Source organism: Uranotaenia lowii, chromosome 3 (genome assembly GCF_029784155.1).
Source record: "Uranotaenia lowii strain MFRU-FL chromosome 3, ASM2978415v1, whole genome shotgun sequence".
Classification (NCBI taxonomy): domain Eukaryota; kingdom Metazoa; phylum Arthropoda; class Insecta; order Diptera; family Culicidae; genus Uranotaenia; species Uranotaenia lowii.
In genome coordinates this window covers 76,085,666-76,113,296 of record NC_073693.1, presented here as the reverse complement: position 1 = coordinate 76,113,296, position 27,631 = coordinate 76,085,666, and positions in this window count along the sequence as shown.

Here is a 27,631-nt window from a genome sequence, read left to right as displayed (position 1 = left end):
ATTGATCGGTTTAGTCGTTTCCGAAAATTGTTCGAATTGTGTCAAATTTTTATTAATTTTGTATGGGAGCCCCCCCACCCCCCCACTTTGCATTCGAAGAGGATTGAATGTTTTGAAGAAACAATTTTCGGTTTCGAAAACTGCTACACACTAAATTTCACGTTGATCTGTTCAGTAGTTTCCAAAAATTGTTCTAGTTATTTCATAATTTTTAAAATTTTGTATGAGAGCCCCTCCCTTTTTCAGAGGGGAGGGGTTTAAAAGTGTTATAGAACAAATTCCAGTCTTGAAAACGGTTCCACACTAAGTCTTAACCAATTGAAAGTATTTTAGTCTATAGGAAACAGACAGACAGACAGACAAACTTTCATATTTATAAATATACGTATATCAAACATTTATATAATTGAATATAGATAAATATATTGACTTCTCATCCTGAAACTAGATCTTGTGATCCTAATTCTGAGACTTTATCATCATTCCGGATCCTTGAGTACGGATAATGATATTTATTTTATCCTGAACTAGCTGACCCGGTGTGCTTTGCTACCCTTTCCAAAAATAAATGTAATTTGTTAAAATTTATTCAAAATTACAAACCTCATCATAGTTCAGAACTAACAACTTTGAAATGAAAGCTGTAGCTGGAGTTCCGAATTGCAATTCAAAGATGGTATATATTATTACCTGAAACTTGATCTCTTAACTTGTTTTTCTAGATCGGAAATTTATACTCTGTTTGTAAAGCTTCCTAATGACTTATACAATGTCAAAATTTATGGATTTTCCCCTTTTTTTACAAAGTGGGAAGCTACGAACTTTCATAAAAACATTTGTCACATCTATTTTTAAGTTATGCCAAATATCCGTACCCTCCTTTAAAGTATGGTCCCTTCTTTGAAAAGCTCTTTATCTTAAACTTATAGGGGAGCGCCCCCATCTTTTCCAATTTTGTCACCCACTGCTTGAAGAAGGTAGGCTGATTTACCCGGCTCGAGTTTAAATAAATTTCTAATTGAAAGAAAAAGATTCGCATATTGGAATTTATTGCATATTGTACTTTATGGAGATGCCAAAATTATGTTAAAAAAATGTATCGCCATATGCGAAACTCATGGACATGAGACATTATAGCTTGAAGTTTTCCCAAACAGCACTTATCACGGTATGAAAACTATCGATTTTATACAGTGCAATAATAAATAAATTTCTTAAAGCAATAAACAGAAATATTTAAAAAAAAATCAGTTGCATTTCTAAATAAATTCTCAGCGTTTTTCATTTTCTCTTTGAAACTCATTATTCAAAGTCAGTATTCAAAAATGTTGGCGAAAACAATTTTTTAAGTTAACAGTTGTCCCGTATATTGGGGCCAGTGTAAATGCAAAGCTTATTCTCAGATGTGTCAGATGGCTTTAAAATGGATTTAGTGCGTATTTCTGTTTGTTTGTTTTATCAAGTTTCATTGATATATCTGCAGTATTCCAGCAGTATAAATTTATGTTTGTTACTCCACTTTTTACGAATGCTGTTCAAAGCAAATGACCTTCATTTACGACGACCTTTAAGAATTTTAAACATCCGCTTCAGTTTCAACATTCGGAATAACCCTTCTGGTCTTTCCAACATATTGAATCATAGGATGAATTTCTTAAAAGTTCGACGTTTGCTCTTGTCCCACGGTGTAAGTTGACAGGAGGGAATATTGTTTTTAACACTTTAAGAGTATACTTAAAAATTTCTCATAATAATTTTGCTTACAGTTGAATATCAGTTCTAAAGTCTCACTTTTCAAAAAAGAAGGGGATTAAAAGTCTGTTTTTTGCAGCCGTATAACACAAAAACACTTTTCATGTCAAGTACGTGTAAGCAAAAAGTACGATGCTTTTTTTTCAGAACTATTTAAAATCAAAAGATCCCATTTTCATTTCTAAATTCGTTTCAGTTGTGAATTTGGGCCGAAATATCAATGTCTAGAAGAAAACATATTTTTTTATTTTTTGGAACAGAGAAAAGTTGAACGTTTGAACATGGGATATATGTTTCATTCGATCGGCAAAATGTCAATCTGGGTCACATCTAGGCGTCATTCATAACCATGTGCTGTACAAATGAGCTAGGAATCAAGTAGAAAACAAAATCACATCAAGGCTTCATATCGCCACCCCTTGCATTGAAAATATGCTTGGTTGAGAAATACGCGCCAAAATATTCCTACTGATCAGTATGCTATGCCTGGGTAACTTTCCTTTTGCGACGTTGGCTGGCGACGCCTCGACCATAGAGACGAAAAACAAACCGCCCAAAGGAAAAAAAAATCTCAAGAAAATGGATGTCATGACTTTAATTTGTTTCGAAAAATTACAAATTTTGTATGGAAGCCTCTCCTTTCTTAAGTCGGATGGAGTTTTGACTATTACAGAAACCATCCCCGGCCTCAAAAACCCTCAGATGCCAGTTTTGACGATGATCGGTTCAGTAGTTTTCGAGTCTATAGGGAACAGACAGACAGACAAACATTCATTTTTATATATATAGATTATGATTCTTGATCTAAATCTTGATTTGAAATCATGAACTCTGATCTGAGTCTTGGGTCATTTTCCTGGATATTAATCTTTCTTAAAAATCCAAGATCCTGAATCGTGATCCCGATTTCCAGTCCCGAATCCTGATTTCAAAACCTGCTCCAAGCTAACCGTAATCTTGAACATAATCTTGGGTCTAGATCTTGTTCCTGTATTTTGATCGTTATTCTTAAAATTTTCATGGATTCGGATCCTGATTCTGATCCTGGTTCTTGCATCTCGATTTTTGGTGCAAAACTCTAGAAATGAAGTCCTTAAAATCAAATTGACTTCCAAGTGCGTATCTGTAACAGAATCAGGCCATGTGTGAAAAATTTGTGTGACTAAAAATTCGTTATGAAATTTCCTTTTTTTGCCAATTCAAAATTGCTGTAAGATTGGATCGTTCTTCAAAAATTAATACAATTCTTATAAGTATATATCTTTCAATATAATACACAAATCTTAACCCAAAGGAAGAACAATTTCCATCCCCAAACCAGTAGTGGCTGAGAGAAGATATTCAACTTGTTGGAACATCATTTTACCGGAATAATTTTCCCATAATTCATCCGAAAATCAATTCAAACGTCGCCTTCTCGCCAAACATCGATTTCCTTAGGACAGGAGGACGAAGACAACGACAACGACGACGACAACGGAAAGATTCATCCAACCAGAGCCATCCATCTTCGTTCCTTTCGAACAGAGAAGAGCTTCGGCCGGCTGTCAACCGTGAAAGGAAAGTATAGTCAATGACGCCTAATAGAAGTCGTCGCTCGGTTAGAAAGGAAGGAAGACTCCTCTGTCAACAATAAGAACAACAGCAACAAACAACAACCTTCCAACAGCAAGGATAATAACGAGGAAAAGACGACGACGACGACAATCGGCAGCAGAGGCGGCGACACATTGAGTGAAAGTGCCGAAAAACAACAACGAAGGCGAAGAAAAGAAAAACACATATCAATAGTCTCTTTCTCCAAGTTTTTCCGCCTACACTCGTTTTTCCTCCTCCCGGATCCCGGAGATTCTTGTGGGATCCAATCGAATAAATAGCACTTTCCCAAACCAAAGGACCCCGCAAAAAAAAAACACACACAAAATAGGAAAACACCAACAGAAAATACGTCCTGCAACCCCTTACCGGTTTTCGTTTCGGCAGAGCTCATAATGGAACCAATGGTGTTCCGCCCGGTTGACACAGAAATCTAGGGAACGGGAAAAAAATATCCATATTTTTCCTCCGAAATCTACTTTCCGACTTCCCCGGGAGGCGTCGTCGTCCGTCGTCAGAAGGTTTCCGATAAACGAAAAACTTACAGTAACAAAATAATATCGTATTGATTTTGCCATTTTGGTCCCGGGTCTCCGGGATTTGGCCTCGACCCGAAAAACTATTCACCATTTCGTTCGGTTTTCCCCAAACTTTCTCCTGCCGCCCCATCCCAGGGAAACTCCGGGTTCCGGGGCACTGATGTAGTTGCAAACTCATGAAAATTGAACTTGTAAATGACTTCCTGCCGATTGGGGTTGTTAGGGAAGTTTGTTTTTTTTTGGCTGGGGAGTTCAACACAGCAAAAAGTTTCCGAAACGATTCGGTGTTAATACTTTCTAGTAAAGAAGAAAAAAATCATCTCGGCAAAAAGTGCCATCCGATGGTTGTGGACCAAATTGAGCCTTTGTTTGAACGAAGTTTTCAGGAGATAAGCAATCCTTGAGCTACCGGAAATCTTTTTCTGTGGCAGAGGATTTGGGAAGATGGGTGTCTGGATGTGTGTCATCTATCAATCCTTTTCCGGTAAACTTGCCTACCCGAAACAGGGATGGTTTCTTAAAAAATATTCCAGATGTAAATTGTTGGTGCAGGCTATTTGCTCCAAAATTTATTGAAAAATGGATCAATGAGATCGTGGTTTCTGGTAAGCGAGAATGTTCCTAATTAAAATTCCAAATTTCTCCCACTTGAGAGAAGGTGTTTTTTTTAAATCGAAAATTTGAAACATTCGTCATATTTCGAAAAATTTGGATGTTATTTTGTTAGAAATTGGTTTACATCCAAGTTTAGACATTGAAAAATTTTATCCATCTCTAAAACAGGTAATCAGTTAACAGTTAAAACTGGAGAGCTGCTCTACCAAGGAAAATCTCTAAGTAACTTTATCTTGAACATTAAAATTTTACTTTTGGCTGAAAAATAGGTTCTCAATCTTCTTTCGTTTTGTTTCCGAACTAACATGAAATGCCCATGGATGAATTTAGTTGAGCGTTTAAAGAGTTCTACAAGTGACAAAATTTGACAATTAATTTTAACTCTCATGCTTACTAGTGAAAATCTGGCAAACTTTTTGGTTTCATGCGGAACTAAACTACTTTGCAATTTGAGTTTTGCAGAGAATATAATTCTCGTCCAATTTTTAAATTCGCTAAGAATAATTTAAACAGAAAAAAGTAGTTTGTTTCCTTTCAATCGCAAGTCAATTCTCATTCAATTTGCTAACTATTTGCATGCTAAAATTGTCAAAACTGTCAAAATTGTCAAAATTGTCAAAATTGTAAAAATTGGCAAAATTGTCGAAAGTGTCAGAATTGTCGAAATTGTCAAAATTGTCAAAGTTGTCAAAATTGTCAAAATTGTCAAAATTATCCAAATTGTCAAAATTATCAGAATTGTCAAAATTGTCAAAATTGACAAATTGTCGAAATTGTCAAAATTGTCAAAATTGTCAAAATTGTCAAAATTGTCAAAATTGTCAAAATTGTCAAAATTGTAAAAATTGTCAAAATTGTCAATATTGTCAAAATTGTCAAAATTGTCAAAATTGTCAAAATTGTCAAAATTGTCAAAATTGTCAAAATTGTCAAAATTGTCAAAATTGTCAAAATTGTCAAAATTGTCAAAATTGTCAAATTTGTCAAAATTGTCAAAATTGTCAAAATTATCAAAATTGTCAAAATTGCCAAAATTATCAAAATTGTCAAAATTGTCAAAATTGTCAAAATTGTCAAAATTGTCAAAATTGTCAAAAATTGTCAAAATTGTCAAAATTGTCAAAATTGTCAAAATTGTCAAAATTGTCAAAATTGTCAAAATTGTCAAAATTGTCAAAATTGTCAAAATTGTCAAAATTGTCAAAATTGTCAAAATTGTCAAAATTGTCAAAATTGTCAAAATTGTCAAAATTGTCAAAATTGTCAAATTTGTCAAAATTGTCAAAATTGTCAAAATTATCAAAATTGTCAAAATTGCCAAAATTATCAAAATTGTCAAAATTGTCAAAATTGGGGATTTTTTTTTATTATCTGACAATTTGCGCCGGGGGTCTTCAGATTTTCCCCAAAATTGAAAATTTGGTTTATTTTTGCGACTTAAAAACACATGTATTTTTTCAGATTTCTAACATTTTTATTTTTTGAGTTAGCTTCGGTTAGATTTTTTTGTAATTAAAAAATAACCATTTTTCAAAGCTACATAACTCTGTTGTTTCTCAACGGAAATTATAAAATAGCACATCAAAATGCATTGAAATTTTATTAGCTTTCCAAATAAAATAGTTGAAAAAAATTAAATAATGACCTTCAACATGAAAAGTTGTAAATAAACTTTAAATGGCGTCTAAAAGTACCGTCTGCACCACCGAATATTTTGCATAAAATACCATTGTAAAGCTCGATTCATGATGCAACTTTCATCTGAAGACACCAAAGTGGGCCATTAACACCTTGAAGAGTTATGAAAGAAATAATGACAATAAATCTCTTTTTTTTGCATCGAAAACAAACAATGATCGAACAACTGCACTCACATATGGAGATAGCAAGCACTTCTAACAACATGGAAACAAAAGAACTTACCAAAGCAGGTAAAAACACTACTTTTTCGTGCTTTGTAGAGTGTTTGCAGAAAAAATGACTTTAAATTTTAACCAAAATTCTTAGTATCGTATTTTTAATGTGATATAACTAATAATGGGAATGTTGCTTTTACAACCTGGTCATATACTATATAACTTATTAACTTTTCGATCAAAGATCATTGTGAAACATAATCAATGCCAATAGTAGAAGGTTCAGTCCCTGTGTTTGGAATCACAAAAATGTGATTAAAAAATGAAATATAGACGTGCTTTACATAGTTTTTATATCGGGAGCTAAGCACTGGACACCAAAATTCTTTCCCATTGATCAATAAAGTATGAGAAAGTGGCACAAATGTTGTAGAAATAATCGAAGAGCTGAGTATGGCCAGCTCAGGCTGTAAAATGATGAAAATATGATACTTACACCGTATTCGTTTTCTACATTCGTCCAGTTTTAAGGTTTACCATACTAGAACAAACATAGTTCGTTGTCAGTGTTTTGCTACCTCGATCGCTCACACACGAATCTTCAGTGTTCCACCGTCCATTTTAATCAAATCTGGGGAATATCGGATGCAAAACTTAGCGCATAAACTTCTAAAAATGACAGTAAAATGTGCATAACTCGCTGTGACCTGGTGCAAAACTGGGTATAACTAAACGAATACGTTATTAGATTTTTGGATATAACATGAAGTCAGTTAAGCTGCAACAATCTACCGCCTCTACTTTTATAACAGTCCCATATATAAAAACAAGCAAGCGAGACAATCAGCTTTTTCTGTTTTGGAATATAATTTTAAATTGTGACCACCACTTTCAGCATAAAAGAAAATCGTTTCTAGGTTGTCATAATTAATCGTTAGACCTGAAATTTTCGAAATTGGGTTATTGGTAAGGTCGAGAGCACCATTTTTATTCATTATGGGACTGTTAATCGACAATATTTGAAACCTTTTTCAAATCTACTAGCATAACAGTCCCATACAGAATATATTTTTCTCGCCAAGTTACTATCTAAGACTTGAATTTGATCATTTTTGAACTTCTAAATGCAATTGTCAGAAAAAGAAACATACTTTTGGAAAAATATCGTGATTTGCACATTGTAAGTTGAATCTTTTTACGATTTTTGATTGCATCCGATAGTTTTTCGCTCAGGAAGTCATTCCTAAGAAAGGCAGACCAGCCTTCGAAAACTTGTGTGCATCATTCGACATCAAGTGAGTTAAAAAAATGTTTAAATGATTCAAAGCAATAAACCAAAGACTATTTCGCCGAAAGAAGCATTGAAAAGTAACCAAATCCGTGGTATTTCACATATGGGACTGTTATTCAGGTATATTTCATATAGAAATATAGCGAATTGATTTTTTTTTCGAAATTTCTAGAACAAAACCTCTTTTTTTAGTGTTTTATTTTGAAGCCCTATGTTGACCTAAAATGACGAAAATTCATATGGGACTGTTATGCGATTAGGAGCAGTCTGAAAAGGACGAAAAAATAGTGTTTTTTACCTGCTTTGATGAGTTCTTTTGTTTCCATGTTGTTAGAAGTGTTTGCTATCTCCATATGTAAGTGCAGTTGTTCGACCATTGTTTGTTTTCGATGCAAAAAAAGAGATTTATTGTCAATATTTCTTTCATAACTCTTCAAGGTGTTAATGGCCCACTTTGGTGTCTTCAGATGAAAGTTGCATCATTAATTGAGCTATATAATGGTATTTTTTGCAAAATATTCGGTGGTGCAGACGGTACTTTTAGACGCCATTTAAAGTTTATTTACAACTTTTCATGTTGAAGGTCATTATTTAATTTTTTTCAACTATTTTATTTGGAAAGCTGATAAAATTTCAATGCATTTTGATGTGCTATTTTATAATTTCCGTTAAGAAACAACAGAGTTATGTAGCTTTGAAAAATGGTTATTTTTTAATTACAAAAAAATCTAACCGAAGCTAACTCGAAAAATAAAAATGTTAGAAATCTGAAAAAATACATGTGTTTTTAAGTCGCAAAAATGAACCAAATTTTCAATTTTGGGGAATATCTAAAGACCCCCGGCGCAAACCCGTCAGATAATAAAAAAAAATCCCCAATTGTCAAAATTGTCAAAATTGTCAAAATTGTCAAAATTGTCAAAAATTGTAAAAATTGTCAAAATTGTCAAAATTGTCAGAATTGTTTAATTGTCAAAATTGTCAAAATTGTCAAAATTGTCAAAATTATCAAAATTGTCAAAATTGCCAAAATTGTCAAAATTGTCAAACTTGTCAAACTTGTCAAAATTGTCAGAATTGTCAAAATTATCAAAATTGTCGAAATTGTCAAAATTGTCAAAATTGTCAAAATTGTCAAAATTGTAAAATTGACAAAATTGTCAAAATTGTCACAACTGTCAAAATTGTCAAAATTGTCAAAATTGTCAAAATTGTCAAAATTGTCAAAATTATCAAAATTGTCAAAATTGTCAAAATTGTCAAAATTGTCAAAATTGTCAAAATTGTCAAAATTGTTAAAATTGTCAAAATTGTCAAAATTGTCAAAATTGTCAAAATTGTCAAAATTGTCAAAATTGTCAAAATTGTCAAAATTGTCAAAATTGTCAAAATTGTCAAAATTGTCAAAATTGTCAAAATTGTCAAAAATTTTAAAATTGACAAAATTATTAAAATTGTCAAAATTGTCAAAATTGTCAAAATTGTCAAAATTGTCAAAATAACAATTCAAGCTTTTGTCAAATTTGTTCTAAGTTTTTAAAAATTGGGATAATTTCTCACAAGCTCTCTGTCATGATTTTTAAACTTCAAGTGACGAAAGAAAGATTTTGAATTTTTTCCTGTCTATTGTTCCCTAAACTACAAAATAAAACACAAAAGATTCAATAAATCAAATGAATTTCATTTTTGAAATTTTAATCAGTCGTTTCTGAGACAGAAAAAAAGCCGAATTTTGGTATTTTCCGGGTTAGATTCGTGTTCGGTCCTCGATGAGATAACGTAAAGCGCCCCACAGCTGTACACATTTGGCAAAAGAGAGAAAAAAACTCACAACAAAAAACAACGAATTCTGATTTAAGTAAAAAAATAACTCCAAATGATTAAGTAAAATCAACTAGATCTAGAAATATCACCAAATAAAAAAAGTAGATTTTTTTTTGCTTTCCCAACAAAATCATTATGGATTTATTTTTATTTTCATATTTTTTTTAACAGTGTTGATTTTTACAAAATTGCTTCCCTATTAATGCATCCAAATAAATGAAACAGCTTGCAAATTGCATTTTTTGAAACCATCACCTTTTCAAATTGATTTGTTATGTTATTTCATTCTATTTTTTCTTAGGAAAAATGCATTCAAAAATCTTGAAAAGGCTACCAAGTTGCTTTTTCCCAAACATGAGGTCATGTAGAACGAGTTTTGGTTTTGCTTATTACATTTTTAAATTTTAAACTACAAATTATTTAAAAAAATACAAACAAACAAATATTCAAACATTGAAAATAAGGTAATAGCATTATCTTTTGCTGATAATTTACAAACTAAAGTCATTCAGTAGTGAAGCTAGAGTTTTAGATTGCCAGATTGCACGGATTTTTGCGGGTTGATTCGGATATTTAATATAAAATTTTAAAAAAGGTTAGTTCTGGCCCGGTTGCCCGGATTTCATTGGAAAATCTCGGGTTTATTTTCATCCTCATTCTCCTATTAAACTAAAAAAAAGCATTTTGTTTTGTAATTGTTGGTTTTTTGAAAACCTTAAAATAAAATTTAGAATCTGCGGATAAATTTTGATGGACATTTTTTTTTTAATTTTTTTTACGTGATTTCTGCTGATAAGTTAATGATTTTGACAAAATTTGCCTGGATGTTGGTCGACAATTTTGAAATCAAATGTCCGGATTTTGCCCGGTTTTTAAATAAAATAGCCTGGTTTTGGTCGGCCCGGTTTTGCGTAAGTTTAGCAACCTTAAGCTAGACACTTTTCTTTTGAATAATTAAAAACATATTAGAAAAAAAGTTTTGGAACTCATCGATAGTTTAAAAAAATACGGCCGAATGAGTTTGACTCTTCTATTTATGATATATGTACGAATTTTGCACTAGAAATCAAAATTTATAAAGAAAGCAGAATCCTATTTTTGCATGAAGAAAATCATTAATTGCATTTTTAGTTAAATTTCAGTATATTTTGCAAAAACTGTAAGAACACAAAAAAAGTCAGTTGTAAAAATGTTATTTCGACAGAAATCATACTTGACTGTCAAATTGTTTTTAAATTATTTTGCACAAGTTAACTGAGTTTTGCAATGAAGCATCCATTTCTAGGATAATTTTCTTTTGCCTGAAGTATGCCTGAACTTAATTTTGAAAAAAAAAGGTTTGTGACTATGGCAAACAAAAACAAAAGTTTTTTTTTATATTCATCAACGGATTGTTTGATTGCTTTTTCGATATTTTTACCGCGTGCCCTCCTCTTCAATAAAATATTTTAAAATGATTCAGTAGCCCTGGCCAATGAAAGATACACACCAGTTTAAAGAATTAACATTGATAAATTACTTTTCCAACTAGGAATTAGTGTCTCTAATACCATCTTCTCGATCTCAGAGATAAGTAGAACCTTCTTGTTCTGTAAACAAGATTAACTCAAGATGAAAAAAAAAAAACGAATCCAACTACCCAACCCCGTTTTCGCACTGACCCATTTCGGAAGGACCAGCTCGTTTTGATGTGTTTAGTAAATTTTCTCGCCGAAATTGCGATGCAGGTTCCTCGGGTTGCAGTGCACCGGTACAGGTTCACTCCAATAGTTGGAACATTTTCGCTTACTGTTAATTCGATTATTTGAGAAAAAAAAACTCGCCGAAGTTAAGAGTTGACGAATTTTTAGTTACGTAGATTTGTTTAAGATCCGGAATGTTACTGTCCCTAGTAAGTTCTAGGTCGAAGTGAGAAATTGTTTCAAACTAGTCCACGTAAACAAGAGGCTCTAGTTCCGTCGTTTTTTTATTTTTCAACCGTGTCGTCGATGAGCAATACACTTGCAACTAGGATTGAAACCAGCAACGAAAACAAAACAAACTACAAAATGCAAAAGCAGATAAATAACTGCAAATTGCTAAATTACTCAAAGTGAGACGAGAACTTGCTGAAAAGATGAGGGAAGGAAACTGCAGCTTGGAAGAGGGTGTGATCCCACTTAATTTATTTAATATACAAACCAGACGATACAATTGGCGCCTAAGCTAACACTCGCTACGCTACGCTATACGCTTGACGCTACCGTCGTAAGTCGTCGTAGTTGCTCGGACAAGCTCGAAATAGTATGATGTCTCATTCGGGGCGCCCTGCTTCAGCCAGACACAAATGGAAGTGAATTGCTGTGGGTACGTGAAAATAATTGTTGATGATTGAGGATGCTGGAGGACAAGCGTGAGTTGCTCAATGGCGATGACGGACGGAGAATTCTATCCTTTGAAGGACGAAAGTAAATCATCGTGGCTGTTGCTGCCGTTGACAATTTACCGTTACTAGAATGATTCAAGTTTTTACCTTTAAGGAAAACGACTTTATCCTTAAACGAGGATTAGCATTCAAATGAGGATTATTATTTAATCGCGTCAGCCCCGGCATTGGTTCAACCTGATACAGTTATTCGTTACGGAAACGACGACAACAAACAGTCGAACGACAATCTAGGTTGAAATCTGTCAACACCAGGCAACAATATCAACGTCAAATCCAGCCGCCACGTTTCGCGTTTTGGCAAAGCGGAAGCGGAAACCTCGAAGGATGAGGACGACGACGACGTCAGAACGGCTCAAAGTCACGAACCCCGAAAGTATCTGTATAGACTTGCCAAACAAAACAGCACACCGATCATCCCCCCTTACCCGGAGTCTCGTAATCCACATTGGGAGGGAAAAACTTTTGGGCCCCGGAATCCGGAAATCCATCGACTCCTCCAAAACCAACGACAACCGACAACGGTTTCCGATGACGACAACAACAGCGGCGACACAAATGCTTCCGCTTCTCCGTTTTCTCCGCGGGAGCGCGTTCGATGATGATGATTCGGAAGGGCAAAACTCGGTGAATAAAAAGGAAAATTTATTATTATTTATTTATACCGGGACCGAGAAGGACGACAGCGACGATTCGAGACTACCTCCTAGCTCTAGCGAGTGAGCTCAGCCAAGAGGATGACAACGATATGTGAGTTTCTTTTTTGCGCTTCCGAACGCCCCTTTCTTTGTAGTTCAGTTGAAGAACGTCGTCGGAGGAAAATATGGGGGGGGCGAGTAAACTTGAAGGAGGTCATCTGTTTCGTCGTCCTTCCGGCTGTGTTGTGTAAGCTCTAATCCAGGTTCTAAGCTGAGCTAAGGGAGGAATGCATCTTGCAGATACCGTGAAGCTTCCACTCCACCCCTTGGTTTGCATTTATGAATCATTCTTACACCATGAGGAAAGGTTTCTTATATTCATGCCATTTTTAGATAATTTTGTTGAAATTTTGCCATTTTTTCCTGTTTATAACAAAATTGTTGTTTTTTCATACTTTTAAGAGTATTTTTGCAAACTTATTCATTTTCCAAACAATGACGCTTATGGATAGACTTTCAAGCCAAAAATTCTATAACACAAAAAAGACGACCTTTTCCGGAAATTTCACCATAAACGAACACCGCCCTAATCGAGAGTCCTAAAATCGACCACAGTTGGTGTTGATCATCGAGTTTTCACATTGCATGACTGGGAAGCATCACCCAAGTTTTGTGTGGTGCAAATGTTTCCTCCCCCCGGTTGTCATCCGCTTTGCTGGCTTCTGGCTTTCATCCCCCCTTTCCACCCCGATTTTTCCGGCAACCCAGAAGGAAAACTTCAAATGATATTTATTACATTCCCACTTGATTCATTCCCCGCTTTACCTCCCTCGGCTGCCTCCAGTATCATCATTTGCTTCATATTTTCATTGTGATTATAATATGTACAGCATAGATAGACACTCGGCAACGTATCAGCAAAATGTGAACTTGCCACCCAAGACGCGACGACAAAAACGCCCTTCCAATTCCAAGTCCTGCATCGCGAAAAAGGGAACGACCCGGTTAGGTTCGGAAAGTTTCCGTTCAGGAAAAAAATTCAATGAAAATGGAATGAATTTTCTATCCATCCCTATTCATCCAACAACCAGGCGGAAATATAGGGAAAAAAAAACAGAAAGAAAATGCTGCCAAAATCTTCAAGGGTTGCCCAACGTTTCTGAAGACGTCGCATCGAGCTTCTTCTTCCTTTAGTCATCGTCCTTCCGAGGAGTGGCAGCTCCCCAAATAAAAATGATAAAGTGTTTATTGTTCGAGTGTTGTATTGGAAGCAGTCATGAATTTCGACTTTCACTTCTGCTTGCTGCTGCCGGCAAACGAAAGTACGAACGTAGGTCATGAAAAGATACTTTCAATCATTTTCGTGGCTAGTTTTCCTCCCCCTTCGAGGAAAATCCTAGTTTATTATCCTTCCATTGACGTTATTTTTGTTGTTGCTGTCGTCGTCGTCGTCGTCAATTCATTCCCGATTGAAGCAATAATTTTTCGATTTCTGTTACGCCCACCGGCAGCCGGGGGCTAGCTGTGGAATTCGTATGATGGTCGTAAAACTGGGAGCCAGAGAGAGAGAAAAAAAAGCAAAATTAAATCCCGGTAAGTCTACGCGCGCCCAAGAATATAATTTCGGGAATTGCAATTCTTCCCCGGCGATTGATGCCTGGTTTCCGGTGCTTCGTTAGATTTGGTTGGAACTGCAGAGGCGTAATTTGTAGGTTCAACATTGTAAACTGACGTCAGTTGAGCAAGGTGAAACGGAAATTTCAAATGAGACATCAGGAAAAAAAACACGAGTTGGACGTCAGAACAAGGTTGACGAAATCACAGAAAAGTCTTTAATTTCACAAAATTTTGATGAAATTTTCATCTCAGAATCTGTTATTTTTTTAATTTTAAAATTTTAGAATTTATCTAAAAAATCATGAATTGTAGGATATCTAATTTTGAATTAAAAAAAAAATATGATTAGAAATGCTAATTTTTTTTTTTATAAAAATTTGAAAAAGACCCAATTTGAAATGGCCTGTTAATGAAATTCATGAACATAGCTGACAGAAAACAATAACAGAGTTTTTGGAAAAAATCACAGAAACTCAGATTTTTTTTTTCAAAAAACACAGATTCCTAAATTTCTGAAAGGATTTTTAAATTTCCAGCTGTTTAATTTTTCAATTTCTCAACTTTTTTTTTTTTTCAATAACCCATTTGTAAGTTTTTTGTTTTTATTACCTTAAAAGCAAAAAAACTCTCTCGCTCTCTAAATGTCTCACTTTTCTATTTTCTCATTTCCTCAGTTATTTTTTTCCTCGCTTTTGTCTTTCCTCGTTTTCTTTTTTTCACATTTTCTCTTTTCCTCATTTTTTCATTTTCTCACTGTATCACATTTTCATTATCTTACATTTCACTATAACATTCTCTCTATTTCTCACATTTTTTTCTTATCATCAAATCTCTCAGTTTTTAACTTTTCTCTTAAAAATTTTCCTCTTTCACACAATTCCACTCCTTCATTATTTTCCTTTATTTTTCTGATTTAAATTTACTCACTTTAGCACTTTGGCAGTTAGTGAGAAACTATCTAATTTTTTCACATCTAAACTATTAATTTTTTTTTGAAGAAATAAGAAAGTGAAAAGTAAACTCACAAAAATGGCTTTGGTTAGAAAGTGAGAAAATATAAGAGTGAGAAAGCAGAAAATGGAAAATTGTGGAAGAGAATAAGAGATAGTGAGAAATTAGAATGTGTCATTAAGTCAGAAATTTTCAATGATAGAAAGTCAAAAAGTGAGATTGTCAAAAAGTCAGAAATTCAGGAAGTCAGAAAATTAAAAAAAAAATCAGAAATTCAGAAAGTCAAAAGTAATACAATCAGAAAGTCAGAAAGTCAGAAAGTCAGAAAGTTAGAAAGTCACAAAGTCAGAAAGTCAGAAAGCCAGAAAGTCAGAGTGTCAGAAAGTCAGCAAATCCGAAAGTCAAAAAGTAAAAAAGTCAGAAAGTCAGGAAGTCAGACAGTCAGAAAGTTAGAAAGTCAGAAAGTCAGAAAGTCCAAAAGTCAGAAAGTCAGAAAGTCAGAAAGTCAGAAAGTCAGAAAGTCAGAAAGTCAGAAAGTCAGAAAGTCAGAAAGTCAGAAAGTCAGAAAGTCAGAAAGTCAGAAAGTCAGAAAGTCAGAAAATCAGAAAGTCAGAAAGTCAGAAAGTCTGTAAGTCAGAAAGTCAGAAAGTCTCGAAGTCAGAAAGTCAGAAAGTAGGAAAGACAGTAAGCCAGAAATCCTGAAAATCAGCAAGTCAGAAAGTCAGAAAGTCTAAAACTCAGAAAGTCAGAAAATTAGAAAGTCAGAGAATGAAAAGACAGAAAGTCAGATAGTCAGAAATTCAGAAAGTCAGAAAGTCAGAAAGTCAGAAAGTCAGAAAGTCAGAAAGTCAGAAAGTCAGAAAATCAGAAAGTCAGAAAGTCAGAAAGTCAGAAAGTCAGAAAGTCACAAAGTCAGAAAGTCAGAAAGTCAGAAAGTCAGAAAGTCAGAAAATCAGAAAGTCAGAAAGTCAGAAAGTCAGAAAGTCAGAAAGTCAGAAAGCCAGAAAGTCAGAAAGTCAGAACTCAAATTGTCAGAAAGTCAGAAAGTCAGAAAATCAGAAAGTTAAAAAGTCAGAAAGTCAGAAAGTTAGAAAGTCAGAAAGTCAGGAAGTCAGAACGTCAGAAAGTCAGAACGTCAGAAAATCAGAAAGTCAGAAAATCAGAAAGTCAAAAAGTCAGAAAGTCAGAAAGTAAGAAAGTCAGAAAGTCAAAAAGTCAGAAAGTCTGAATCTCAGGAAATCAGAAAGTCAGAAAGTCAGAAAGTCAGAAAGTTAGAAAGTCAGAAAGTCAGAAAGTCAGAAAGTCAGAAAGTCAGAAAGTCAGAAAGTCAGAAAGTCAGAAAGTCAGAAAGTCAGAACGTCAGAAAGTCAGAAAGTCAGAAAATCAGAAAGTCAGAAAATCAGGAAGTCAAAAAGTCAGAAAGTCAGAAAGTAAGAAAGTCAGAAAGTCAGAAAATAAAAGACAAAAAGTCAGAAAGTCTGAATGCCAGAAAGTCAGAAGACAAAAAGGCAGACAGTCAGTAAGTTATAAAAAGTAAAAAAGTCCGAAAGTAAAAAAGTCAGAAAGTCAGATAGTCAGGAAGTCGAAAAGTGAGAAAGTTAGAAAGTCAGAATATCAGAAAGTCAGAAATTCAGAATGTCAGAAAGCAAGAAAGTCAAAAAGTCAGAAAGTCAGAAAGTCAGAAAGTCAGAAAGTCAGAAAGTCAGAAAGTCAGAAAGTCAGAAAGTCAGAAAATCAGAAAGTCAGAAAGTCAGAAAATCAGAAAGTCAGAATGTCAGAAAATAGAAAGTCAGAAAGTCAGAAATTCAGAAAATCAGAAAGTCAGAAAATTAGAAAGTCAGAAAATCAGAAGGACAGAAAGTCAGAAAATCTGATAGTCAAAAAGTCAGATAGTCAGAAAGTCAGAAAGTCAGACAGTAAGAAAGTCAGTATGTCAGGAAGTCAGAAAGACAGTAATTTGGAAAGTAAGAAAGTCAGAATGTCAGTTAGAAAGTCAGAAGTCAGAAGGACAGAAATTCGGAAAGTCAGTAAGTCAGATAGTCTGGAAGTCAGAAATTCAAAATGTTGGAATGTTAGAAAGTCGGGAAGTAAGAAAGCCCAAAAATTTGAAAATCTGAAAATCAAAATTTCAAAAAGTCAGGAAGTCAGGATGTCAGAAAGTTAGAAAGTCAGAAAATTAGAAAGACAGAAAGTCAGAAAGTCAAAAAGTCAGAAAAGCAGAAAGTCAGAATGTCAGAATGTCAGAATGTCAGAAAGTCAGAAAGTCGGAAAGCCATTAAGTCAGAAAGACAGAAAGTAAGCAAATTAGAAAGTCAGAACCTCAGAAAGTCATAAAGCCAGAAAGTCATAAAGTCGGAAAGTCAGAAAGTCAGATAGTAAGAAATCCAGGAAGTCAGAAAATCAGAAAGTCATAAAGTCAGAAAGTCAGAAAGTCAGAAAATCAGAAAGTCAGAAAGTCAGAAAGTCAGAAAGTCAGAAAGTCAGAAAGTCAGAAAGTCAGAAAGTCAGAAATTCAGAAAGTCAGAAAGTCAGAAAGTCAGAATGTCAGAAAGTCAGAAAGTCAGAAAGTCAGAAAGTCAGAAAGTTAGAAAGTCAGAAAGTCAGAAAGTCAGTAAGTCAGAAAGTCAGAAAGTCAGAAAGTCAGAAAGTCAGAAAGTCAGAAAGTCAGAAAGTCAGAAAGTCAGAAAGTCAGAAATTCAGAAAGTCAGAAAGTCAGAAAATCAGAAAGTCAGAAAGTCAGAAAGTCAGAAAGTCAGAAAGTTAAAAAGTCAGAAAGTCAGAAAGTCAGAAAGTCAGAAAGTCAGAAAGTCAGAAAGTCAGAAAGTCAGAAAGTCAGAAAGTCAGAAAGTCAGAAAGTAAGAAAGTCAAAAAGTCAAAAAGTCAGAAAGTCAGAAAGTCAGAAAGTCAAAAAGTCAGAAAGTCAGAAAGTCAAAGGGTCAGAAAGTCAAAAAGTCAGAAAATCAGAAAAACAGAAATTCAGAAAGTCAGAAAGTCAGAAAGTCAGAAAGTCAGATAGTCAGAAAGTCAAAAAGTCACAAAGTCAAAAAGTCAGAAAGTCGGAAAGTCAGAAAGTCAGAAAGCTAGAGAGTCACAATGTCAGAAAGCCAGAAAGTCAGAAAGTCAGAAAATCAGAAAGTCAGAAAGTCAGAAAGTCAGAAAGTCAGAAAGTTAAAAAGTCAGAAAGTCAGAAAGTCAGAAAGTCAGAAAGTCAGAAAGTGAGAAAGTCAGAAAGTCAGAAAGTCAGAAAGTCAGAAAGTCGGAAAGTCAGATAGTCAAAAAGTCAGAAAGTCAGAAAGTCAGAAAGTCAGAAAGTCAGAGGGTCAGAAAGTCAAAATGTCAGAAAATCAGAAAAACAGAAATTCAGAAAGTCAGAAAGTCAGAAAGTCAGACAGTCAGAAAGTCAAAAAGTCAGAAAGTAAGAAAGTCAAAAAGTCAGAAAGTCGGAAAGTCACAATGTCAGAAAGCCAGAAAGTCAGAAAGTCAGAAAGTCAGAAAGTCAGAAAGTCAGGAAGTCAGAAAGTCAGAAAGTCAGAAAGTCAGAAAGTCAGAAAGTCAGAGGGTCAGAAAGTCAGAAATTCAGAAAGTCAGAAAGTCAGAAAGTCAGAAAGTCAGAAAGTCAGAAAGTCAGAAAGTCAGAAAGTCAGAAATTCAGAAAGTCAGAAAGTCAGAAAGTCAGAAAGTCAGAAAGTCAGGAAGTCAGAAAGTCAGAAAGTCAGAAAGTCAGAAAGTCAGAAAGTCAGAGGGTCAGAAAGTCAAAAAGTCAGAAAATCAGAAAAACAGAAATTCAGAAAGTCAGAAAGTCAGAAAGTCAGAAAGTCAGAAAGTCAGAAAGTCAGAAAGTCAGAAAGTCAAAAAGTCAGAAAGTCGGAAAGTCAGAAAGTCAGAAAGCTAGAGAGTCACAATGTCAGAAAGTCAGAAAGTCAGAAAGTCAGAAAGTCAGAAAGTTAGAAAGTCAGAAAGTCAGAAAGTCAGAAAGTCAGAAAGTCAGAAAGTCAGAAAGTCAGAAAGTCAGAAAGTCAGAAAGTCAGAAAGTCAGAAAGTCAGAAAGTCAGAAAGTCAGAAAGTCAGAAAGTCAGAAAGTCAGAAAGTCAGAAAGTCAGAAAGTCAGAAAGTCAGAAAGTCAGAAAATCAGAAAGTCAGAAAGTCAGAAAGTCAGAAAGTCAGAAAATCAGAAAGTCAGAAAGTCAGAAAGTCAGAAAGTCAGAAAGTCAGAAAGTCAGAAAGTCAGAAAGTCAGAAAGTCAGAAAGTCAGATAGTCAGATAGTCAGAAAGTCAGTATTTTAGAAAGTAAGAAAGTCAGAAAGTCAGAAAGTCAGAAAGTCAGAAAGTCAGAAAGTCAGAAAGTCAGAAAGTCAGAAAGTCAGAAAGTGAGTAAGTCAAAAAGTCAGTAAGTCAGAAAGTCAGAAAATCAAAAAGTCGGAAAGTTAGAAAGTCAGAAAATCAGACATTATGAAAGTCAGAAAGTCAGAAAGTAAGAAAGTCAGACAGTCAAAAAGTCAGAATGTTGGAAGGTCAGAAAGTCAGAAAGTCAGAAAGTTTTGAAGTCAAAAAATCAAAAAGTCAAAATGTCAGAAAGTCAGAAAGTTTTAAAGTCAGAAAGTCGGAAAGCCAGAGTTTCAGATAATCGAAAGCCTTTAAAAGTTTTTAATTCTGAATTTAAAAAAAAAATCTTAAACGGTTAAATAAATGTCCTAAGGACATCCAGAAGCGTATCCAAAAATAAAGTAGAAAATTTTCGAAACCAGACGTTCAGATCCTGGGGAAGAAAGCTGATTCCATTGGGATGTTACCAATTTTCCGCTATCCCAGCCCGCTTCATCTTAGGGAAGCCCGTTCGAAAATCGGGTCAAATTAAATTATCCATACACATTTTTCAGCAGTTCGCCCCGCGGGTTCGTCTTCTGTTAGTCGGCTTAAGGCTTCTCGTTTCATTCTTCCGTTTTCCCAGTTTTATTCTCTCTTTCCGTTTTAACTTTGAAGCTTTATGTGTGAGCCCGGTCCCGGTTCTGTGGAAAATTTTTATTCCATTTTTATTGCCAATTTTATTTTACTTTCAAATGAAAATTCGAATTTACCCTTGGCGGGTGCGTAAAAGGAAGAAGAAAAAACGGTTGAGTGTTTTTCATCGCCGCCGTTTGGTTTGGTGCGAAATGGAAATGTGGTTCTGCAAAGATTGGCGGAAGACGAGCTAGAGGTAACCATGTTAGGATAAAAGGAAGCCTGTGAGCAATTTTCACGATCGATTGCCGAATCTCACCATAAGCTTTCGGGCAGGAAGTCCAGCCTTTTCGTTCATTTTTTTTTTTTTGAAGCAATGAACTACCCCGGAAAAAATTAACAGGCCATAAAACGCGGAGGGCCATAAGTTAGTTTAGAGCGGCTGTTTTTTTTTATCTCGCGATTGTTTATTTATTTATTTGGGCTGATCTTCTCCTCCAGCGTGGAAGGGGATGGGTGATGAAGCTCACAATTCAGCAATAACTTTTGACTGCGCGATGCGAAAAAGTTCAATTCAATTACCCTCAAGCGGGGCGCGAAGCGCGATACGCAAAAGGAGCGCGCCTCACAGCCTTGAAGAACGCAAGTCATCTTAACTCGCAACGTCGGGACACGGGAACAACGTAGAAAACCGTTCGTCATCCGGATCGACTTTCTTTCTTTCTTCTGCATCTGACGACGTTGTCGTGGCGGAGCATCTTGAAGGCCCTTTGCCTTGCCTTTGCTTGCTCTTGAGGGTGGGGAGGCACCCGACTGATGAAGGGTCTTCGTCTGATGAGCGAGCGAAATGCAAACAAGCCAACTTTCTGCGAAGATTGATGATGATTGTTGGGATTTTCCGGCTGCGCGTTCTGTCCTGTCTTGCCTTTCGCGAGCCGCGCCGTCCGAGTTCCGGTTGATGGAGGACGACTGATGATGCCGGGGTTTTTTTTCCTTCGTTTGCTGCTACTTTGTTCTGTTTTTGTTTAAAGCGGGGGGCAGCAAGTCCGATTAATTGGGTGCTAATAAATATGTTCTTCATCAGGAAGTTTTTGACTTACCGGTGTTAAATTTGGAGGTGTTTCAAGAAAGTTCACTTCTATTGGGGACATTGTACAAGGAGTTTATTTGAATTTCAAGGTACGTTTTGGAATGCACGCTGTAGCTACGAGTGATTTCCATAAATACATGGTGATTTCAGACGGCCATAGTTTTCATAAGAAAGAAGAGAAGTAGGACAATTCTTATGTTGGAAAACATCGAGTTTCTGTGTTGTCTTCTGAACTGGATTATCCATCCATCATATTTGCAACACTTCAAGAATGATTTCCAATCTGTTCAACTGGCAACAATTCAAGTGAACACTACGAATTCTCTCTTCGTCGATTTTTGAAAAAATTGCGAATTGACATACTCGCTCACCGACGACTCTCTGTTGTTGTTTACATCTGCCATCCAGATCATTGGTCCAGATCAATCGCTGCGGAGTAAACATCGTCGTAATTCGTTCGTTGCAAGTGAGTTTCGATCAGGCACACGAAGCCCAAGGTAGTATTAGTGGGACGAACCAATTCAGGGCAGTAGTAGAAACACTCGGCTGTTATGGTTTGAAGTCAAATTTCCATCTTGTAAAAAACACTCATGGGGCTTGCAGTACGCATCAGCCATTCGGAAAGTATTCATTTGATGAGATCCTGACTTCTATAACTAAAACTTTGTAGAGTGCGTTCGACTCCACGGTTTGAAGCTACAAAGATAAGGCATCAGATTCTGCGTAGCGGATGCCATGGGTACGTCGCATTCGTGCGAGAAAATACCTTCCTCGTAGCGGACCTCATAGGAAGGGGGTAACCCACTGTCGGGGGATACCCACGGGCAGAGAGGTTCTCGATGCCGGGTGAGCCTCCCGAGTCGGGGTAGGATATCGTCACTGTATGAAAACATCCGAGTCGTAGAGTTCAAAGTCCCAAATGTGTGCCGTTACTGGTGAGAGTCTAGGACTAGTTCTTCTCGATCTTGCGGCAGAAAGCCGTGGGCCAAAAACTCTAGGGTTGCCAGCCAAAAGAATACAAAAAGACCGGACAACGGTCAGAGTAGACTGACCCCATCGACCCCATCGGAAGGCTGTCAAGTAGAGTGAGTCCAACCCCACGGTTTGAAGCTACAAAGATAAGGCAACATCTTCTGCGTAGTGGATGACGTGGCTACGTCGCCTTTGTGCGTAGGATGCTCCACCTTCAGAGAGAATTTAAATAGTGTGGTTCCCAACGATCGAGGCTGCGAGGATAAGACTTCACCTTCTTCGCAGTGGAAATTGTTTGGAAAGGGTTATCCCGCGGTCGGGGAATACCCATGAGAAGAGTGGCGCTCGACGCCGGGCGAGCCATTTGAGTCGGAGTAGTATGACGTCTTCGTCGGGAACCATCCGAGAAGTTGCGTGAAGTCCCTGTTGCGTGCGCTGTGACAGGCGCGACCTGCTCTTGATCGGCAAACGACGGGCATAAAGGTGGCAAACTTCGAATCCTGTAAATAAGAGGTCAGGTCTTCAGTCGTTAGAGGAGAGGTCCGACCTCGAGTTTTTAGGAGCAGAGGGTTGTGTGGCCAACCCCGAATCTTTACGATAAGAGGTCGGGTTTCGAGTCGCAAGAGGAGAGACCAGGTCTTTAATCAACAAAAGGAGGGATACAAGGGATTACATCGAGTCATTAAGAGGAGAGGTCAGATCTCTGGTCGCTAGAGGATAGATCGGTCCTTGAGTCACGTTGAGTACGTATACCTTGAGTCGATGCGAGGAGGGGTCGGATCTCGAGTCCTAAGAGGAGAAATCAGGCCTCGAGTCGCCAAAAAGAGAGGTTAATGTTGGAACCTCGAGTCATTGCGAGGAGATGTTGGTTTTCTAGTCGTTTGAAGGAGAGCTCAGTCTTAAAAGGGTATCCAAGATGAAATTGCCACACACAAAACTGATTTGCAAAATTCTAGCTTTCATCCGATTGCCATCAAATTTTCAGGGATTGAAAAAAAACTATTAAACTTCATTTTACCATTTTACTTGTATTTTTTTTACAGTCCATACCAAAAAGCCCGCATCTTGACCTTAACCTCGGCCATAAGATTGTACACAACCTGTGAATCAACTGTTTTTTGCATGTAAACCCATACTTTTTTTTTAGTTCCTCGACTGTCTTCACTACCTTAGATCGTTTAAGAAGGTGCTGCTTCATAACCGTACTTCTCGATGGGGCGGAGCTCCGCAGTGTTAGGAGGATTGAACATTTCCACTCCAGCACGTCTTTGGAGTAATGGCATGCGGCCAAATCTGACCAGAAGATTGTTGGGACGTTGTGGGCCTTCAGGAGACGAAGCAGCCGCTTCTGAACGCACTCTTTCATGTACACCTGTCCGTTCATTATGTCCTGCGTCACGAAAGGTGCACTCCGGTTTCCGCAACAGTAGATGGCTTGCCAAACCAAGAATTTATTCGCAAATTTGGACATCTTCTGAGTGAGGACATGGCTGAACGTATCCTTAGCCGTCAAAAACAGATTGCAGGGATCTGTTTGAAGTCGGCCTTCACATATGTTTCGTCGTCTATGATGCAGTATTCAAATTTCGTCAACATGTTGAGGTACAACTTTCTGGCACGGGTTTTGGCAAACTTGTTCTGCTTCTCGTCGTGATTAGGGGCCTTTGTACCGTGAACATTCGAAGCCCAGCCTTAGTTTTGCCCTTCTGGACAAAACTTCGGCTCAGGTGCAGCTTCTTAGCCACATCCTGAACGGAGGCGTTCGGGTATCGGTTGAAGGTCTCAACTATGCGGTTGTGATTTTTGGTTTTGTTCGGAATACTTTTTCCTTCACTTCTGGGCTTCCGATCAGTGATCAATCGTTCATCGAACCGCTTAATCACTCACGAAACCCAAAGTTTCAGCGATGAAACGATGCGAGAGATCCTTGTTCTCGTGATGAATGCGCAAGATTTGATCACGCACGACCTGTTTTTTTGACTCCATTTCCGCGAGTTTTGATCATAGGTCTTTAATCAATGCACTATGAACTAAATTCTCCCAAATTTTCATTTAATTCTACCCAACGGTTAAAAAGAAGAGTAATCGCATAATGTGGCAATTTAATCGTGGGGAAGTAGGAGGTATACAAGGAGTATATTGCCAGTATTCTCATCATACTCATGGACCCAGAGTAGCAAAATGGGGGGACGCGGTTTCTCGTCGTGCCATGGAATCCGTAATCCGGGATTAACCGCCTGTGAATACCAACTACAAAAACCTCACAACCTGGGTTGAAATAATTCATCGCCATGAGGCGTGAAGCTGTGACTGTGGAGACTTTTGGTCCGACAAAATCATTTGACTGTTCCTCAAATGGGTGTGACGGATTCTTATTCCTCCAGTCGTGTGATACTAAAAGAACTTCAAAGTCAAGTACTAGTACTAGTCATTACTTTAATGATTCCGAGAGAAAGTATCTATTTGAAAACTCTCCAACAATGATCCACAATGTCTCAGACTCTCTCCGACCTTTTGGTTCAGAAGATGTTCCGAAGTTCTGCTTCTCTCTCTCTCAAACGAGAGATAAACAAGATAAATCATAATCTCCCTACGGCTTCTGTTGACAAGAAAAGAATCCCAGCAAACATAAAATCGTATCAGTACTTAAGTCGTTTAAATGATGTTGCAAATCGCAATTTCAATTGCATAGTGAAAAGATCGCATAAAATGTCGTCTGAAGTCAGTTTAAATCGGATATGATAGAAAGTCCGCCTTGACGGTAACTTTTGAAATGATTTTGCTCCCGCGCGGGCTTCAAGTGAGAAAATCATCGTCATGTTCTCTCTGCAACCAGCAGTGCATCCAGATGGCTAAAAATCAGAAGTGAATTGAATAATATTGTCCATTGAGAGAACTAGAAAATATTGTCGCTGGCAAAGATTTGACAGCTACGAGAGCAAAATCTTGCGCTCTCTTACATTCTGCCGAATGTTTGTTGGGTAGCTCTGTTAACAAATGCTCAAATGTGCAATTTTCTACAGAAATTAAAATGCTACACTTGGACTTCCTGTTTATAAATAAACCATTTCTTGGTTGAATAGTTGACAAATTTCAACAAGTTCCAACTGATGTCCATCAAGTTCAGTTGGTCACGCCTACCCAATAATTTATTCGATTAATACTTTCCAGACCATCTCTCAACCTCTACCCTCCAGCTAGAGTGACCTGTCAGCCAAAACACTCTGGAACATCAATGTTTCATCGCATGACATAACACCTCATCGTCTCGAAGCCGAGAGCCAAGGCCGAAAACAATGCAAAACTGTGATAAAAATCTACCAGCTTGGTGCAGATCTAGATGTTATTTCACCACCTGCCTACCCTCTTTCCTATCCCCTTTCCACACCTACACCTGACGACGACCATCTTCGGCAATTGACTTATTTACTTCATCAAGTGTGAACCGAACCCGAAAATACAACAAAACCCAACCATTTTTTTCCACCACGCCACGGTAAATTGCCATTCATCATTCGGCAGCCAGGGCCCGACATTTTTGGTATCCCTCAACCAGATACCTACAGCCGGTGTGCGGAAGAATGAAAGCAGACAACAACCAAAACAAAAAAAAACAGCAACTCGGTGGCCACAGAACAGATTCCATCATCGTGGAACTGTTCCGGTGGAAATTTTCCAACACATCCTAGAGCGGAGTTGGAGTCAGTCAAGATTTGAACCTGACGATACGGAAAAATATGAACCGAGCGCTCTCGGACAAGTTCAAAGAGAATCGGGAAGAGTCGAGGGGTCGTCGTCGAAAGGAAAGTCAAATTGATAAAGATCTAAACGTCGTCGCAAATTAAATTACAGCGCTCTGTTCTGGCTCTGTCTCTGTGAATGTTTCGGCCTCGCTTCGAGGTCCACGCTCCTAGGCGTTCTGGCATTCTGGCGCTCGGTTGTTGTTGTTTGTGTCCATCGTCCATGTAATATCCCTTCAGGTTCAGACTAGAATGTCCCCAAAGTATGGTGAACCCGATTGAATTAGGTGTTCTGGCTTAGGAAGGAAAAGCGCGGCTTACACTCGGCCGACTATCCAAAGCAAAATCAACCCGGTGTTGTGGCATGGCGATGTCAGAGCTTCGGTACAAATTATGGGCAACACGGGTCCCCGGGTGTAACGAATGGTGGCAATAAATCGAATCGAATTAGATGACATGCCTGCCGTCGCGACCCGTCCAGGCTTCTTTCATTCATTCCAGGTCCAGGATAAGAGGTGCTTTGGTGCTGCCATGTCGCTCCGATGAAGTTAATCCGAAAAATTGAAATCAACGCTGCTGAGCCCCTGGCTCAGCTTTGGGGTAGCGTGGGGTTGTCGAGGGATTTGATCTAGATTTGACGCGGAATATCCGCAGCAGATTTATAGGAAACAGTCGATGGATAGCTGACAGAATATTTACGGAAGAGGAAATTTTCGAGGACCGAATAACATGAAATGTTGAGGAACGTTGAGGTTTACAGTATATGTCAATTCACGTGAACACACAATAAAGACAATTAAGATCCCGTTGTTTGGTCTCAAAATTGTCTTAAAAAATGCTTAGACGTAATGGTCAGCTGCTTCGGGCTGCTGGTTTTTTTTTGTTTATTTGTGACACTTTACCAACGTTTTGGCATTCGTGTCAATCGAGCTGTTGGTGTTTTTCCAAGGGCGACCGTCAAATATTGTTACGTTTCAATTTTTGATCAGCAGTCTTCTCGAATGGTCATTAGGGGGTCCCAAAATTTTATTATATCTTAGAATCTGGGAGTTCAACTTTTAAATGGTAGATTAAGGTGTGGAGAACAAACGCGATCTTTGAACAAAGTTCACTTATCAAAGAAACCCTAATGGTTAATTGGGGGTTATCTTTTATATTAAATTCATGACTCGTTTGTCAACACGATGAATTTAGTGTTTGTTCGCTCTGGGAGGAACGAATAACGAAGGTTCATCGGATTATAAATTCTTCAAGCTGTTACGTTTAGCGGTGCTCAAAACTTCATGAAAGATACACGGAAAATTTCCGAGGCCAGATTTCATCATCATTTTGCTCAAATTTTTCCATCTACAAAATCAGCAATCACTTTAGCAACTTTTTCCAGCAAACATTTTAGTAAACAAGGGAAAAATGGAAGAAAAAAACTAGAGAAATTTGAGCACAAATCAGTTAAAAAGTTGAAATACCTGAAGAAATTCATGTGTCCGTTTTACCCCACCTTTAGGAGTAAGTTTTACCCGCTTTTGCAACATTTTTCGTCTGTCGCTCAAGTCCTTCAACCGGAATTCGAAGTTAAAGAGAAGCTTATCCGACTTTTTCCTACATTCTTTCACGTTCTTCTTTTATGCTACTTTATTTTGGCTTAACATTATTACGCGACACTCGCTTTGATTTTGATCATTTTCTTCCGGATTTTTACCGCTTATTGCCGGATGTTTTTTTAGTGGCCAACAGGAATTTGCAAAGTTCCACTATACCAGGACTTCAAAACCTCTCCGTGCCTTCCT